Here is an 18968-nt window from a genome sequence, read left to right as displayed (position 1 = left end):
TTGTGAGAAAACTGTATTGCATTCCTTTAGCTACATTGCCAGAGATATGGTGCATTCTGCTTCCTGCGTAAGTTTCAGTTTGCTGGGTGTGTTATTTGCCCATTTTATCATGGGATGTTAATGTTAAAATTAGTATAATTCAAAGTGTCACAAATGATACTTGCAAAATGGACTGGTTAGTTGTTAATTGTTTAAATACTGCATCCTGTGAGTAATCAAATTCTTACCTACAGTCATAATGTATTACTGACCATTTGGAAGACAAACTTGATTGCTGTCCAGCATAATTCTGAAATATAATTTATAGCAGCTATTTAGAGAACTATATCAAGTACATTAAAGCCATATGGTACTGTGGTTTCATCCCCAAGAGATGCCTCATCAACTAAGAGAAGCGTTATGATCAATATGTATATTATTCATTTTTAATAGAGTGTACTAAGCTGCAGAAGATCACTGTTCCTGCCAGTTACTTGAAAATATGAGGTGCAACAATTATTTTAGGATTGTTGAAGAGTTTTAGTATTCTCAAGATATAGAAAATATGTTTTTGTTTTGTCATGTTTAGAGCCTGAAACATTCTCTAGAAGCTGAAATCCCCAAAAGGTAGTATGCCTTACCAGACAAGGTAAACTCTATAAACCTTATTTGAGTTGTAACGTTCAAACAATTTGCTAAATACGACTTCTTGACAGAAAAAAAAAAAAAAAAAAAAAAAAAGAGAGACTGAGAGAGAGAGAGAGAAAGATGAGAACACTGTCATTTGCCTTGGCATGAGGATATAGCATTTACCACAACTATGACTACTAAAAATAAGAAGTGGTAAGTACTACAATGATTATTGCAGGTTTGGCAATGAATGTAGGATTTTGTAAGAGCTTTGTGTAACACACATGCATCCCCCAAAATGTTGAGAAAAATACCACATAAATACCAACCATCTGACCTGGTAGAAACATTACCAACTGCAGACACTGAGCAAAAGTGTGCTGCCTAACTAAGGACACAGGGCCACAGATGTGGGAGGAAAAAGGAAAGGAAAGGGAAAGGGAAAGGGAAAGGGAAAGGGAAAGGGAAAGGGAAAGGGAAAGGGAAAGGGAAAGGGAAAGGGAAAGGGAAAGGGAAAGGGAAAGAGAAAGGGAAAGGGAAAGGGAAAGGGAAAAGGCCATATTTCAGTTATTCTATCAGATCAAACAACCGCAAGTGAGGGAGCTAAACCAGAACTGAAAACTGCTACAAAACTGGAAGAGAAGAAGCGAAGTAGCTGAGATAAAGCAGCAACAGAGGCCAAGGTGTGGACAAAAGCAATGCAAAGGAGTGCTGACCTATGAAGTAAAGTCCCCCAGGGACAGAACTGCACCACAGTGCCCCTTCCAGTTTCCAGATCTGACCTACTGCTACAAAGCCTCTGCTTGATGTCTGGTCTTTCAGCCCGCAAACACCAGGTTGCTCCTGCCTCTGCAGCCTGATTAGATGTTCAACACATCCAAGGCTTTAGCAGGACACAATAAAGATGATAAGTGACCAGCTCTGCCAGGGTAAATGGCATCACATCCCTTCTGGCAGCAGTACTGCCAGACCAGTCCTCCTATGCAATTGGGATGAGCTCACCTGCACCACTGACAGGAAGGGTAGTAAGCAGTTCCTCTGGGTCTGAAGATATGGGTAAAACATAGGATAAGGTGACTTAGAGTTGTAGCAGGAAGGCAAGTTAAGGACCAGATGAAGAGTTCAGACGTAACTGTGACTAGAAATGCACTCACAGTGAGCGCCATCCAATCTAATAAACGCTTCAGTGGTGATTTCAGGTACAGAACATTGAATACTGTCAGGGAATATATACTCCTTTAAACACATCATTCAGTGAAAGGTTTTTAACCCAAGTTGTTTTACCTTGAAATGATGAGGATTGGGGCAGGTCAGTAGACATTCAGATAAGCTTAATCAGCTACAAACTTACTTTTCAAAACAGAAAAAAAAACCCACCCAGAATTGACTGCATTTTCATATAGGTTGAATCATATCTTTTTGTCCAAGAAAACTTCAAAGCTCTTTTGAATATTCACTTCAATATTTAATTTAAACTATTTAAACAAACATCTTCCATTATAAAATATTATCATAATATTATGGTCCTGTGATACTGAAAAAAGCACTGTGAAAATATCATAAAAATCCTCATGTCCCTTTTCTTCTCAAACCCCTCAGCTGGATGTCAGCTCTCAGATACACATTGGCCTCTACATGCCACATTTCACCAGAAACTCTGTCAGAGTCAGTGGTCGCTCTTTGAGAGTGACTCTTATGCTCTCTAATAAAGCTTCTCTGATAAGGTGACACCCAGGGAAGCTCATCAGATGCCAAGGACAGGAATGCTAGACTAGAAATACTATTGTACCAACAATGATGTCTGTAGTTCTTCTGACGTATTTCTTTTACGTCTTTTAGTTCAATTTAATAAGCAGAGTCCCTTCTTTTACAAAGAAAAAGATTCTCCAGACTACCCTACTTAGTTAGTTGTACCAGAAGCACATTCAACGACTGGAAAACCATTCTAACACTCAGTAAGAGCTGAAGCAGTGTTTTTAATAATATCCAATATTTTTAGCCATTTTTTCATGTTTGTTGATAATCCTTATTTTTCTCTCAGAGAGTGGTCATGCACTGGAATGGCTGCCCAGGGAGGTGGTGGAGTTGTTGTCCCTGGCAGTGTTCAGGAGGTGTCTGGATGAGGAGCTACAAGGTACAGCTTAGTGGCTTGTAGTAGCAATAGTAATGGGAGGGCTGAACTAGATAATCTTGTAGGTTCTTTCCAACCTTGTCATTCTGTGATTCTGTGATTGAGATCTACCTCCTGAGACAGTCGAATGCACTGATTTTTCTTCTCTTTTCTTGCAATTCTGCATGCACTGTGAACTATTAATTAAACATGTCTAAATAACTGCTTCATGAATATATCTGCACACCATTTTGAAACACATTCAGGTTTTAATGTTCATGGTACCCATTTTTGCTTGGGACCATACAAGCATTCCTCCAGAAATCACTTGTTGTCATTTCTCCACATTATTTCATAAGTATCACTGTATTTTGGCCTGGAAGAAGTCCAGTACTGTTATTTTACTGATGGAATACACTTTCTTCCTTAGGGAGATAAAACAGTCAAATTATAACAAGCTGTTTTACATTGCTGCTTCAAACTGCCTTTGGTCCAAAAGAGGAAATTTTAATAAAACAAATGCCTCATCTGCCTAAATAATCAAGCACATCACTGCTTAGAGAAAGCAGTATGAGGCTGAAAGGTTGAAGAATATGAAAGAAACTCGAAAAAAGCAGTCCATGCACATATGGGAATAAGCCTACCTGAAGTTTCCAGCTCTGTTTAAAAGAGATGAATTAGTACAGACAAACAAAACCTAACATATGATGTACAAAACATGCCGCAGTGTCCTACCTAGAGATACTTAAGAAGAAGGACAAAATTGTCATGAACAGATAAACAAAGCACAGCAGAGAGAAACTTCATACAGGCTTTACACTCTGACCATTTCTAGAACAACAAATTTCCAAACCTCTTTTCCCAGCTCCCAAATCTTTGTAGGAAGGCTGAGACTGTAAAGAGAGATGACAAAAGGAAATACAGAAGCTAAAATTAAAGTGTTTACACCATTACATGGGAGAAAAAAAGGATGAGATATATAGGAAAAGAAGTTGCTAGACAGTGATAATAGTCCACAACAGTTGGATATGAAATACTTGATGAATTATTAGATTTAAAAAAAAAAAAAAAAAAAAAAAAAAAAAAAAAAAGAAGAAGCACAATTGTTACACAAAGTTAAGAAATCAAATTGCATGGAATGAAAGGCATATCCTGAATATCACCTGCACTTACTTTGATACCTCTGTAGTGAAATCTCAAATTATAATTACTCCTTGAACAACAACATAACAAAACAAAACAAACAAAAAACAGGATACTTTTTCCTATCAAATATCAATAACTTGGTCACTTATATTACCAAATACAATAACAAGAAACCTCCCTAGAGTTGCACATGTATGTCCTTTAGATGCTTTGAGTACCTGCATCTCAAGGATGTAGTGGAGCTGAAAGACTTCAATATGTCAATATCAGGTGGTCTGAATCAGCAAATGAAAAGAATTATAATGTATGAAGAGGACAGAGAACTAATGAAGAAATACTAAAAAGGGTAAAGGCTAAACCAGCCTTTGTAGACCCAGAAGAGTACTACCTGCCAAATGCCAGCATCTGAAATCCCTGTGGGTTTAAGACAGCCTAAAGAATAGTTCCTGGCAAGACTTACCATGTCCAAGTGCCAGATCTATCCCAGTTCAGTTGTGTCCAGGATCCATGTCAGTCAAGAACATGCCACTTTCCTGTCAACATGATTTCTAAGGGAATAATATTTAGCAAATTTTGTCTCAAGGATTAACTCAGACACATTTGCCCCTGCACCTAGACAGAGCCTTTGAACTGTAACAGTTTGGAAAATACTATGCCCTTGTGCAAGCCCAAGTGGCAACAAGCAGCAAAGCAGCAAACATACATAAGCCAAGCAACAGTGAAGTTTCTGTTAGGAAGGAGGAAATTTCTACAAGCTACAGTCTGAAGGACGCACAAAGAAATCAAACAATATAACTAGGTACAGCCACATTGCCCTTGAAATAGCTACTTTAGCAAAAAGCCAGTTCAATTTAATAAGCAGAGTCCCTTCATTACTATTAAACATCACTGGCTACTATCCTTATTTATCCAACGTAAGCCAATCTAAGTCTTGGCTTTTGACTGTAACAAGCAAACAAAGTCCAGACATTAATTATTTTATCTCAGTTACATTTGCATCAACATGGAGTAAGTTCAGGGAAGCAAATGGAGACATTTCTGATTTCAAGCCATATAATTGGGATGAGGGTCTGACCACCCAGTATGCACAGAGAAGCTTTTAATGCCCATTTAGGCATGAGCTGCAAGCATTCAGGCAGTTAGCTTGCACCTGGCTTGTCTACAATTACTAGTACTTCCTTTTTTTTTACCTGTCAAATCTTCCTCCCTTCACTGAATGAGCTTCATGGTGTTTTGATGGATGGCAAAGAGTAGGTTAAACTTTTGTTACAGTTTTAGATAAAGCGTTGTTATGCATCAGAAAAGAGGGTGGCCAAAAGAGCACTGCACATCATTCTGCAGATCGTTAACTGGTAATGCAATCTGCCATACTTTAGGTGTCACATCCAAGAAAAGACCACAAAATTATAAATGTAGAGCTCTGAGCAGGGGAGTACTTGGTGTTCCTCTCCTCACCTTTTATGAAAGGATTGCGGAAAGCAGCCAAGCAGAAATCAGCATTTTACACAAAATGTCTCAGAACCTAATAGCAAACCCAAACAGCTATTCAGTGTCACGCACTCAGATGTGGTCATGTAATTTATATATTATGATAATCTGGTTTTCATCTAGCCTACTGATTCAATAGTTGTTCCATTTCAATAATTGGCTATCTGACTCCCCACCCATGTTGAGGAATATGCACACCATTATATAAATGGATATCATTAACCTAGAAAAAATATCATGAGGAAAAAAGAGAGAATTTTCACAGAAAAAGAAAAGCCATTCACTTTCTTATGAGTCTGTATACTTCAAGATTGCCACATTTTATACATTTGGATTAAAAATTTAATTCTAACACTGTTTGAAAGGATCTCATTCAACACTTATAACTGATTTACAAAGAGTTTGGTTTTATGGATTTTGTTTGGATTATTTTTACTTTATACATGCTCAGTCCCCCACAGTCTTACAGATAATCAGGCTAGCCGTGGCTATAAAACAGTTAGCAAGGTACTTCAAGAAAATCTGAAGTGTTGCAGTAAACACAACAGGAATGGCAAGAGGCCATTTCTACTGTCAAAAACTTCTTGACCTGAATCTGCAAGGCTCTGTCCACCTAAGGAAAGCATCTATAAAATAACACAAAAAAAATACTACATTGAGCTGCCTACTTGTTTTTAAATATCATTCTTCCACACATCTTTAAATATTACTGTTACACTAGCAGTGGAAGCATTCTGCATTTGTTCATTTAAGCCATGGTATTCTTGTAACCTTCCAGACTTGGAGAAGATTTCCGTGTACCCCAAATTTCCCAGCTATAGGTTACCTTCTAGTGATTGCTACGGTAAATGATACAAACACCCACTATTATCAGCTTGGAAGGTCATTTATACTTAGGGAACATAACTCCCTCCATTCTCACAGTGTTTAACACAGTCCACAAGCACAAGACAGTAGGGAATCCTATTCACAAATTTCTACTAAACATACTTGTATTAACTATGGTGTTTATGGGGTATTTTTAGCTTTCCATTTCACTTTGGAGCAGCCACCCATCTCAAAACTATAAGTGGCACAAAATATTTCCCTTTCAATGCATGAACTTGAGAGTTTCAATTGCAACACAGACATTTTCTCAAATGATTATCCAGTTCTCTGGTTCTCCAGATTTTCTGCATCAGTCCTCACCCCAGGGTGCAGTACTGCATCTCCTGTTTAAAGGAAGGGCACAAATAGCAGTCCTGATGAAACCAGCTGCAGAATTATGAAGTACCCAATATAATATCAATTACCAAAACCATAAGGAAGATAAGCGTTTATGATATAAGCCCCTATCTCAAAGGAATAAAGGAATGAGAGTCATATAAACTTCAGAAGCAGAAATAGCTTACAAAAATAAGAGGAAAAAAAAAAAAGACTGAAGAAGCAGTTGGGACTTTTAACAGAAACTTGTAATAAGTGTAAATATATTTCCTATTCCAGTTAAATAATTAAAATGCAAGTTAAAATACTTAATGCAACTATAAGAAAATTCAGGAAGTTGGTAATGGTAAGTTATTTACTCAAGTAGTAAGAATGTATGAAATTCACATTTCATACAGAATGAAAAAAAGAAAGAAAGAAAGAAAGAAAGAAAGAAAGAAAGAAAGAAAGAAAGAAAGAAAGAAAGAAAGAAAGAAAGAAAGAAAGAAAGAAAGAAAGAAAGAAAGAAAGAAAGAAAGAAAGAAAGACAAAGAAAAGGAGAAATAGATTGGGTCCTATCTGGCATCAAAAAGCCAAGATTTTCTATGTGTCTATTTAGGATGGTGTTATTTTCACAGACCACTTCTAATTTTACAGTCTTTTTCACTGCAATTTTTCAGACCATTTCTGCTCCACATACTGAAATATCTGAAAATGTTTCTTTCTCATCATTCTCATAAATGTGTTCTCTTTTCCTTTTGTTTCCTTTCGATCCTGTAATTTAAACCAATAGGTTGAAGTCCTACTCCTAAATAAATCGTTTTTCCCTATTGCTTCCAATATCACATACGTTTTCTATATAGTCAAGCTATGCATGTTATAGATGGTTTTGTGGGGTTTTTCTTTAACTTTGACATTATTATCTTCAACCTCCTCATCATTTTTGGCCTCCTCTCATGTCTCATACACAGATCAAAATGCTCTTATAAGCCAACATGACCTTTCAGATAACCCTGAAATTGTATCTTACATACAAGTTGTGTAGTCCTTTTGCCTGAGTCAGAAAAGACTGAAAACAGGATGGCACGGTGAGCTGAACTTTTCACACGCATTTTTGCAGGGAGGCAGCTAAACCTGTAAGTGATTTGTGAAGAATATAAAACTCAGTGGTGATGGGCACATACAAACTGCATCAGAATAGAAGCTTAATATCTTATAGTACAAGAGTTAGCACCTGATATAGAAAACTTTTTGATCCTGAAGAATTCAGAATGCACAGTTTGAGTACAGAGGGAAATTCTTTACCATGCTTCCTTGTAAATGCATGGCAATCAGATCAAGGTACAAAGTGCACAGACTAAGCAGTGAGAGCAATCATGTGGACCTGTCCCTGCCAACCACATTAAAAACTGAAAATTAGACCAAATGCAAAGGAAGATCCTTCCTTGAGGAATTTTCTTACGCAAAAAATCCTGGACCTTGGGGTCACTTGGGGTGAGACTGTGCTCAAGTTGCCATGGGAAGTATTATGAAAATCAAGTGCCAAACCTACAGGAACACCACAGGCTCTGTGTGTCCTGGACATAGATATTTAGGGTTTAATGTAGCCTGTAAGTTCTGTGGTTGAGTCCCACAGCCTTTCCATGAGAACTTCAAGTTCCAGTGCCCTCATCATTTCAAGCTCTTGAAATCCACTGGATGTGAATAATGACAAACAAACCCATTCATCTTAGGAAGAAAAACCAAAAGGAAATATGAAAATGAGTCTACATACAGGCAGAAGTTCATTTCGACATCTCTCTATGGAAATAAAAAATGCAACACAGAAATACTTATTTCTTATTCTTATGATCTAAGCATAATTTTTCTCATTCACATTTTTAGAGGAGTTGAATGTGCAATCAAAAGAGATTAATAACACTGTAAACTATTTTCATTCTACTCTAATAAAGAAAACTAGCTCATTCTTATGATAGAGCTCTGCCTACAACTCTTTGTTTGCTTTACCTTCCACAACTTAGCAGCTTGTTGCTATGGTATTACGTCAAATAAGCAAAAAGAACTCCTCAGTTCACAATTCCAAGCCCTCTGCATCCTCTTTTTGGGCTTGGATCTGAACTGCTATTGCCAGTTTCTGTAGAACACACAGCCAGCTGCTTCAAATTTAGTCATCTTTACTCATCTTCGACTCTCCTATTTCCAGAGCAAAAGTCAGTGCCCAAGAACTGTAGTTGAGAATCCATGATAGAAAAAGCATACACAGTATTCATTCTACTACCACCATATACTGGAAACTACATTCTACAACTATGTCACTTCGATGGGGGCACATTTCTTCTGCCTGTTCTGCCCTGTGGAGCTTTTGTTGTATATTTTATACCAAGAAAACCAACTTATGCTCTCAGTTATCACTGTGATAAAATAAAAGTTAATGGAGTCACTCAAGTCTAATCAAGGGCACAGTTTATTGCAGCAAATGTTATGCTAACATAAATCACAGAGGATTTCAACCATCAGATTTCTGTATTGACCAACTTCCAGAAACCTGACTTAAGTCTTTAAATAAAACTGTACTGGAGTCAATAATGGTCATCCTCTTCCGCCCCATATATCAATGGCTATATAGTATGCATATTAACACAGCTTAGCAGATTCACTACTTCTACCAGTTTCAATTGCTATCCTCATTTTTATTTGTTGTTGTTTCTTTTTTAAATTCATATTAAATGAGTATAATGCAAGGAATTTTGTTTAAAAATCATTATTCAATAAAGAAAATCCACACACCATGGTGCACTGCACAAACAGACATTATTTATGCTTGTGTGTGCGAGTAGCAGAAAAAAATGTTTTGTCCTTGTCTCGATGGTATTACTATGCTGAAAGCAAAGACATCAGTTTTAACCCAACCCACTCAGATGTCAATACCTGCAAAACCATGACAAATTTTTCAGTTTGAAAGCCATTCTATGGTAATGCGTCTAAGGTCCACTGTACTCACTTCTCACAGTTCTATTTCTGTATATTCCTATATCTTTCTATTTCCTATGCTATTATCACAGGGAGTTGTATGAACTGAAAACTTTTCCCCAGCTATTAAATAGGTCTTTATTCTGTAGTTCACCATTTCATTCTGAAAGAATTACTCAGCCCTACTGGAGTTTTTACAACACAGGCCCGAAAGGTAGGATTGTTTCCCTCCACATTTATTTTTTTATTTTTCAATTTTTTAGCACACAGTAAGAGTTTTAAAAGCCAAGGAAAGAAGTATCTTCCGTGACTGGGAGAATCAATTGTATTGTTAGAAGTCATTTTTCCCAAGCTTATTCAGGGCACAAATATCTCTAAGTTAAAGGCTTACTTGCATTATTTTTTTTATTTTTTTATTTTTTTTGTCTACTGTCTGAGGGCAGAAAGAAGGAAGGTCAGGATGCAGATGAGATGAACCATTACAAGCTCCACTTGGCCTTACTCACGTGAATAAAGTATGTCTCCCTGTGTTGTTTCTTCTGAAAGGAGCAGAGTGGCAAAACATTTAAGAGCCCTATCACAAGGGATCTATCTTCAGGTAAGTTGCTGGCTGGTTAGTTGTTGGCCAGCAAATTGGAAAACACATCATGTCTACTCAGCCACATTTGTTTTTCTGTTGATATTTTGTACTGCTTCACATCACTATAGCTTTTGAAGATTTCTTATTTTAAGTAGAGCCAACAGTTGGAGACTGCCTGTCTGGTTCTACCACTGCTCAGAAATTTTTCAGTCCTCAGAGGTACTTTTGAATAGTTTCTATGTATACAGGGATATATGTGGAGAGAAAGACATTTATTTATATGTGTTAAAATGCATAGAAGCAAAAAAAAAATGAGACATGACTGTTTTTAAAGTTAGGCCTTTACACTGTTTTCTGCTAGAGCCGATTTTTTTCTGATTCAGTGTTTCTTCCTCCTGTCCAGGTCTACTTTACTGTAGATTTATGTACCAGTCACCTTCAAGTACTTCCAAGCTGCTGGAGTTTGTTCAGCTTTGCACACATTAGCGATGGCTTCCCAGGGTTTCCTGTTGGCTTCCTTTAGTCTTAAAAAAATTGATCTCTGTAATTACAGATATGTTCTTGCAAGGACCCAGCAAAAACCCAGTTTTTTTTCATTTACAATAAAGAATTGCTTTCTTGGTTCTTCTTCATGCACTGAAGTACATTACTTTCTGTTTGCTACAGATAAGACACAGGGATCCTAGAAGTTTCATCTGTCGCACAGAGAAAGTCCACACTTTCACTGACAGATTACAGACAGAAGTATGGCCCCACAGAAATGGTTACACACCGGCCCACACTGACAGCTGAATCACACAGCCAGTTAGAAGACTATGCTGGCAGAAAAGATGAGGAATTCAAATGTCTGGCCATGGAAGAGAATGAGCCAACAGCAGCTGCAAATGCCAAAATCAATGGGTTGCTCAGGGATTCAGCAACACAGCTGGCATGAGGCAGACCTGCTCCACCATAAACGAATGAGTCTTCTGGGATCTGTAGTTAGCTACTGCCTGTGAATCACTCCAGGACCTCCCATGCCCATCTGTAGATGGTATGCAATTTCTGTGGCTTGTGATAGTGTGAAGATTTTGGTATGTGACTCAGAGAAGAGCAGTTAGGCCAACCCTGCACTAACATTCAAATAGCATTCACCTCTTGCTGTGTATTTGTCTGTCTTTCACGCTAGAAGAAATGACTGAAATCAGACACTTCAGAGTTCAGATTATCTTAAACAAACAAACTGATATTCTCTTGGGAAGATTTACCCCATTCCACTTCCTATCATCAATAACAAAATAATAATTACAGTACTCTTTTTCTGAATACCTTGAGCAGCTGTTTCTGAGAGACAGTTAGTGTAAGGAAAGTATATTTTAAAACAATACTTTATATCAGCAACTTCTTTGAGGGATCAACTCCTTCACAATTCTCTGAATCTCAATGAAGATTGGTGTGCATGAAATTATTGCTGTTGGTCACTAAAGGCTATGAATGATTGAATAAGCTATTATAGCTTAAACTCTTGCAATTGCTACCATGGGATTTTGGACGCAACCAAACAAGAGACTAAAAATTAAGCGTGTAGGAGAGCACCAAATGCAGGTACTTATTCTATATTTTTATATATTATGCTGCATTTTTTAGGACACATAACTCTTAGTTCTTTCTGACTGTACATAAATACTGTTCAGTGCCCAGCAGTTTGGTTGATATTTTCTGGAAAGTTAATAACATTGTAATGATCAGCATTAAACGGATTGTACTGGGCTTTTAGGATCTTATATGGATTTAGAAATGTTTCAAAATGCTTCTACTCCTACAAGCAGAAAGAGATTATTTCCTTTAATATAATTTTATTTATTTAAGTAACTCTCCCCTTAGGATTGTATTAGACTGTCGTTGTAATGTCTAGCCATTTTCCACGGAGATTACATGTGAACTTACATTTTTCTTCCCCAGTCTCTGAACATTCTAGAGTTTTTTTCTAGTCTTAAAGTCACAAAAACAACACATCCTCAGAATGCTGAAGGTTTGAAAAAATTATCATGGAAAACTAGTTTGAATAATGAGCTTTTACATTGAGTTATCAGTGTGTAACATGTGCTGATCATTCTTATTTTGTCTGGCATAGTCTTAGCCCAGTTCTAAGTACCTAAATCCCATATTAAGAGTTACTGAGAGTACTGAGACTATTCTCACCAACAGATTCAGTCTTTTTTTCTCCCTTTGTAAACCTGTACAGTCTGGTGGTGAAGGTTGCACGGGGAAAGGGACAAATGTATCCCTCAGCATACTGGTAAGCTGTTCCTAGAGGCCAAGCTGTGCTCCCCAATTCTAAGCCAAGTGGCCAAAAAGAAGGTAGCTGTGACAAAGCTCTGTTATTCATTGCATACCAGGCTGCATGGTGCCCTCTCAGCTATCGTTTCAATCAAAACGAAGATTTGTAAAATGAATAATGCCTTGACTATTTAAACTGTTAACCTTTTTTTTAACATTGCTGTTTATAATTAGATTTCACAGAGAGTCAGACTGGTGTATTTCTCTGAGCTTGACATTTTTATCATGTGAATATGTTGGATCAGGTAATCATACGGCCTAAAGGTTAGGTAACATGACTGAATTGCTGCTAGTAATTAAATGTGCGATAAATAACAGTATATGCTGTAGCTAGAAAAGATCATGTAGGTAGCTTCATGTTCTGTTTTATAAATCATATTAAAAAAGTGTATGGGTTGTTTTATATTAAACATGGTTGTTACATGTGCCAAAGATTTATTAGTCCAGTCTGTCTCATGGTAAGTGGCTGCAGTCCAGATTCATGTGGTAGAATAATAAAAAATTTTAAATGGCTATAGAAGTTGATGGACCAAAATGGAGTGAGTTAGCTGATTGGCTACCAGTGATGTCATAGCCATGGCTGCAGCTCCATATACATTTATGAGTGGTTTATTCTCTTTAATTTCCATCCATATCATAATAGCAATCAGACACTCTAAGCACTCTGTTTCTAAGAGATCACTGAACTTTCCTGGTGACTGGACTATCTCAAACCCAGTTTCTCCCTGAACATGGGGCCTACAAATGCACCCTGGAATTTCCCTCTCTTAGGGCTGGTCATCATCTTAAGGCTGGTCATCATCTTCCTAGGCACTTTACTGGAGAGGTTATACTTAGGGTTAGGGTTCATTCAGGCTAAGGAAGATCTCCCTGTTCCAAGTACTTAGCATGAAATCCTGCAAATGCTTGAACTTATATACAGTTTCCCTTTTGTAAACAGCCCCGCTTACTTCATTGTCATTATTATGTGAACAAAGTTATACCTCTGCTAAAAGTTTTCAGGAGACTTACTGCATATATTTTCAGATGCCAAGAATGCTGAGGGCTCTTGAAGAAAATAGAAAAGAAATAGAGATGCACGTGATTTGGACTACACTCACAATTTTCCCTAATTGCTTAAATCAAATTCCCACTAGGTATTAAAATTAAATTGTCTATGTTAACTGAATTCCACTGGTCATTATTTGCTGGCAGTGGTTGATGTATCAGATTTTCTTCTCCTTGTTTTTCTCAAACATGGATGTATTAAATACAGGCATTATTGCAATGTCTTAAAGCCTCCCAGAGGATTTCCTTAACTTACAGATAAGAGGCTTTTAGACGTACTATGTGATACTGTAAAGTGACTGCAAATTCAAATTTTGTATTTTGACAGATTATTCCTGTTATGCAACCTATTGAGCAAATTCTGAACCATACTTTGTGCTGTAATCTTCCTGAGATTCAGGCTCCATGTAGAACAATCTAGCTGGCAGGTTCCCTTACAAATTAAGAGTTAGAGCCCGATGTGCTCGAACTAAAATGCTATGCTGAAGAATATAGTGAGATTCTAGTACTAAAATCTCTAGCTGATAAAATGAATCAGCATTAGACTTTTGATTAAATAATTAATAAATAGAATCATAGCAATTGTTATTATTCATATTGTCCATTTTTTCCTTCTTTCAACTGCTTTATTTTAGACACGTATTACTGCCCTCTAATTAGTATTAGTTGTTACAAGCAACACTTCAGCCATTCCCTTAAGAACATCTGGAGGGATTTTGATGTGGTTGTTTTTCCACTAGAATCTTTTTCAAAGTGCAGTGACTGAAAAATAATTTCACTCCCATGTCCAAGTAGTGAAGTTCTTCTGTCAATACTGCATGTCTCAGCATTCCCTGAGGAGTAGGTGTTTTCTCTAAATCAAATTATAAATAATACTCCAATGCAGAAAGTAATTGTCTAGTAGTGGTTTACTCCTAGTGCCACAGTGTTGTTTATTAGTTTTGGCTTTTTGATAAATAGGGTGAGTTTTTAATTTAATATAATAATTCTTTGCATAGATAGATGGAGAATCATTGCTAGTGCAGCCAAGTAAAACTCGTTCCCATGAGAGAGAATCAAATAAGGAAACAGTATTCATTTAATCATTTTTCTTTCTGAACACACTGCCTCTAAGAGCCTTGTGTATTGACTTTATGTTTTTCTTCAATAAATGTAGCATGTATTATGGTACCAAGTTTAATGAACCTTTACTTTTTTTTTTTTTTTAACAGATAAGAAAAAGCTGAGAAATGAAGATTCTTTATTAAACAGACATGTAAGGAACTGTATTAGCTTTCTCTTATACAGTCATGATTTTCTTACCAGCTGTGCAATTTCATTGTTAATTTAGAACCATATAGTAGCTAAACTCTGAGAATTTCACATACCCAAGTGTTTAATGCTAAAAATGACCTTAGTTGTAAATGACCAATCATAAAAGATTTGTCTTTTCTAAGCAAACTACTTTCTTTCAGGAAATAAATAAATAAATAGATTTTTGAAAAAGGCTTGAAAAATATATTCTTCAAAAAATTTTAAGGCCTAATTCCCACATATGGGATCTTTTAAGAATGTTAGTAAAAGAAATAGAAAGTTCTTCTTGGATTTTTTCTTCCTGCACAAGAGAGTGTTATTCAAAACATAATGAAGACAAATCCTCTGCTCAGTGAGTGCTGAAATGTTTGTGATCGAAGGCTTTGTTATGGAAACTGACCCCTCAGCCACTTAAAAGCCTCAATGAGGCCATATGGCCACTGCACAGGTCATGTTCTCTTGAAGAAGTACTCCAGAGGGTGGTATGGCAAGGAAATTGAAGATGAATCTGTTTTTATATTCACATGGATTTCACATTGTCCCGATAAGAGGTCAAATGACAGTCTGCAATGATTTGCTAATGGCTGTGATATAAGCATTTACAGTTGGAAAGGTTTCTGTCTTAAGTGGTAGCTCCATCCATAGTTAAAGCTGCTGAAGAAATAGTTTCATGGAAGACAACCTTCAAATGGCAATTCAGTTGTTAAAAAACTAAATTTGTTTGTCACACATCTATTAAAAAGGAAATAATTTCAATGAAATCTGTTTACTTCTCTGTGCTTCAAATAGATAAATAGCAGCCATCCAAGGAAGCAGATGAAAAGTTCCACAGAATAAACTAGTAGGACTGCTAACTGAACCCATGGACCTAATACAGCCAATGAATGTCATGCTTCTTCTCAGTAGATTTTAGCCTGATGAGTCTGATGTGCTACCTCTATGGATCACTATGTTCCTCTCTTTGTTCCAGAATTCCCATGAGAGCAAGCTGTGAGTAAAAATTCACAGTCTCTGGGGAAGAGAGTAACTGACCTCAGTCCCACTATTGTGACTATTATAGATGCTTGATGAGGGGCAAAAACTCAGAAATAATGCCTTCTACAAAGAGACACAATGAGCTCCACTCTCCAGATCACTAAAAGGAATTGATTGCCGTTTTTCACAACACATTAGCCCTAGGAAATTAAAGAAACTGTACTAATGCTTATTTGTTTCTTAATATTGTTGGGAATATTCTCATCACATCAGTCCAGATATACTCCACAAACCCTGATGTATTTTACAAAATTGACACAAGTCACATTCAAGCTGTTCTAAACCCTTTTAGAATATTCAGATATTTCTGGTGTGATTCTGGAAAGAAATCCGTAACAAGAAAGGGTAATTGGTAGACTGATAGATATTTTCACCTATGCGTATCAGACCAGCTGGTGTCTTGGTGTGCTGCACTACCTGCCAAATCCCAGTAATAATTTATTCTAAATTTTTATCACAAAGGACAAAGAAACACCAGCTTCATTGGTTTTACCTAAAATGGGTAATGTAAGAGTTTATTAAAAATAAATAAATAATAAAATTCAGGTGGCTTTAGAATGTTGTCATCTCGCTCAGTTTGATCGCTACAAAGGCAATAATGATAGCTAGTAATCCTTGTCCCAGTATACTCAATTATCCATCACCGGAAATTACTTATGGGCTTTACTTTCTGAAATACTTAAATGGTAGTGGTTAAACCTAACAATCCATTCTTTACACATTATGAGTGAAGCTCCAATAATGTAATCACCTTCTCCCTGATTTACTGGAGTCCATTGAAATCCAGATAACAAAGAGCACTAATTGTTTCTGTGTTACCAAAGAAAGGTTACCAGGATAAAGCTTTCCTTCCAGAGTACCTTCTTATTTCATAAAAGAGGCCCTCCCCTTGCAGCTGGATTCTCATCTTACTGATTACCTGCTATATGAGAAATTTCAGTCTGGCTTCAGGCCTGGACCCAGCCCAGAGGCTTCTGTCAACAGGGTTTCTTACAATTTACTTATTGTAATTCAGAATCCCATTAAACCAGGTCTTTATCTGGCTTGCTGCTTTGGAAGTACTTAGTATTGCTGGTCAGTGACTGTTGGGCCACCTTCAACACATTACAAAACTTTCAGCTTGGAAGTTAACATGACACAGGCCCCAGTTCCCAAAGATGCAAGTATATGCTTAAGTCTTGACATACTGCATGGGTCTTAATACCTGCTAAAATTTAAGCATGCACTCATGTATTTTTATGTATAGGTTAGAATTCCCTTCTGCCTACAGAAATGGAAGTGCTCAAATGTATTGGGGTCTAGGAGTTTCAGTTTGGAAATCTTAGCTCTTTTATGACTTTCTGAAATATTTTTCACACCCTTTCTGAGGAAAAAAGATAAATGTATTTTTCTATAACGAATTTTCATTGCAATGTGTCAGCCTGAAAAGACTTCTGGGGCTTAATAATTTTTTTTTTAAATAGAACTCATACAATCCTTTTCCTAGCTTTGATTTTAGGGGACAAAATCAAACCGTTTTCAGGCATTTCATAAGATCCCCTACCTCTATTTTATACTGACACAAGGTCTCTAGGTTCCTCTGGAATCCATTTGCACTTTTTGTTAGTCCATAACTTTGGATTTATTCCATAAATTTTCCTAATCAACGCAATTCAAAGATGAGATCAGGCTCTTACCCGCTGGAAGAATGATTCTGTTACCCCTCTGCTGCCTGCTCAGTCTCAGCTCATATAGTTTAAATATAAACAAAGTAAAAAAAAAAAAATGGTTTGGAACTTATGAGTAACAATATCAGATATAAATGTTAGAAAGAAACTGTTAAAATATTAAAGTTTATCCAATTCACTGTTACTTCTAGTGTCATTATTTATAAATTTACATAATTTTCCATTTCCTAATATAAAAAGGAAAATCAAGGGATGTGATTAATGCTATTGAAAACTTGTCCTCCAGATGTTCCTCTTTTTGTAGAACAACTGTACAGGCTTTCAGGTAAACTTCTGTACAGTTTACCTGAAAAAAGCATGGAATACATAGAAAAGGTATGTGCCACATATTTGCTCTTTAGTGAAATGTCTGTAAGACCAATGTAAACTCACTATTTCCACAGCTTTAATAAAGATAGCATGCATCTGAAAGAAGAGTTAAAGCAAATAAAACCAAATAAGTGATCTGTATGACTCCCTTCAGATGTATAACACAGGTGTGCCCATGTTTATGTAGCATATACCAAACTCTGTGATGCTGCAGGAACTAAGCTGTACTGAAACACAGAAATCTCTTTCACTTCTGCAGGATACCTTTCCCAGCCCCCTTAGATTATTAACTTGTGTATTATCAATTGTACAACATCACTGTTTCTAACAGAGAACACTTCTCAATCATCATATACCCCAACAGCACAGCCACAAAAACATTGAACATTTACAGAAACAAGACCAACAATTAGAAGGTAAAAGTTCAAAATCTCATCCTATTGAATTCATCACCAGCATTAAGAAAAGAAATACATAACATTGAGAAAGAATGGACATCACCAAATAAAGTATATGGACATCACCAAATAAAATATATAGTATATATATAAGTAAGAAAAGTATATAATGTATATAAAGTCTTTTGCAAAATAAGACTTAATCTTACTTGAGCAATCAAATATGAATATACAGGTTGGACATATCTTATTTGACAGTGTCTTCTGAGTATAAAACTATTGACATAAACTAAGCAGTAGTTTACAGTAAAATTAACAAAGAAATAAAAGTATTTTGTGCATTTAGTTATCTACAACACTTACATGACAACATCCTTTCAGAATACTTTGTACTACAGTTAGGATTACACTACAGGAACAGGAATTCTGGGGGTAAGATGCCAGTGTTACCATAACCATGTGATGGATACAGTTTCAAGTAATAAAACATTTCAGAAATAAACCTTAAGTCCTTTAAAGGCATTTCTTCATATCTACCATGCACAGTACTCTGGGCTGTCAAAATGATAGCTCACATGCTACAACAAGAGGAGGAGTATAGAACAATTTGTCACTTACCATCATTTTCAGCTGCCCTCCGAGTGAAGATGAAGCATATGGGTTGGGCTTGTACAAATTGCACATGCTGAGGCTCCCAAATCAGAGGCAATCTCCAAAATTATCATAAATTGAAACGACATTAAGAGATGGTCTAG

At 36.6% G+C, this 18968-nt stretch overlaps 1 long non-coding RNA gene across 1 annotated transcript in view; it reads right to left on the bottom strand.

Moving 5' to 3' along the window:
- LOC107313578 (uncharacterized) overlaps nt 1-18968 on the bottom strand; it is a 156104-nt gene that overhangs the window by 89191 nt on the left and 47945 nt on the right. Inside the window, exon 15 of the long non-coding RNA XR_014945381.1 lies at nt 18832-18923. This is a non-coding gene — a long non-coding RNA (uncharacterized LOC107313578). The remainder of the gene's footprint in view (nt 1-18831; nt 18924-18968) is intronic.

This window comes from Coturnix japonica, chromosome 4, assembly GCF_054131305.1.
Source record: "Coturnix japonica strain WE chromosome 4, WE-NBRP24, whole genome shotgun sequence".
Taxonomy (NCBI): Eukaryota; Metazoa; Chordata; class Aves; order Galliformes; family Phasianidae; genus Coturnix; species Coturnix japonica.
The sequence above is the reverse complement of the archived record's forward strand: the minus strand, read 5'-3'. Positions and strand labels throughout refer to the sequence as shown.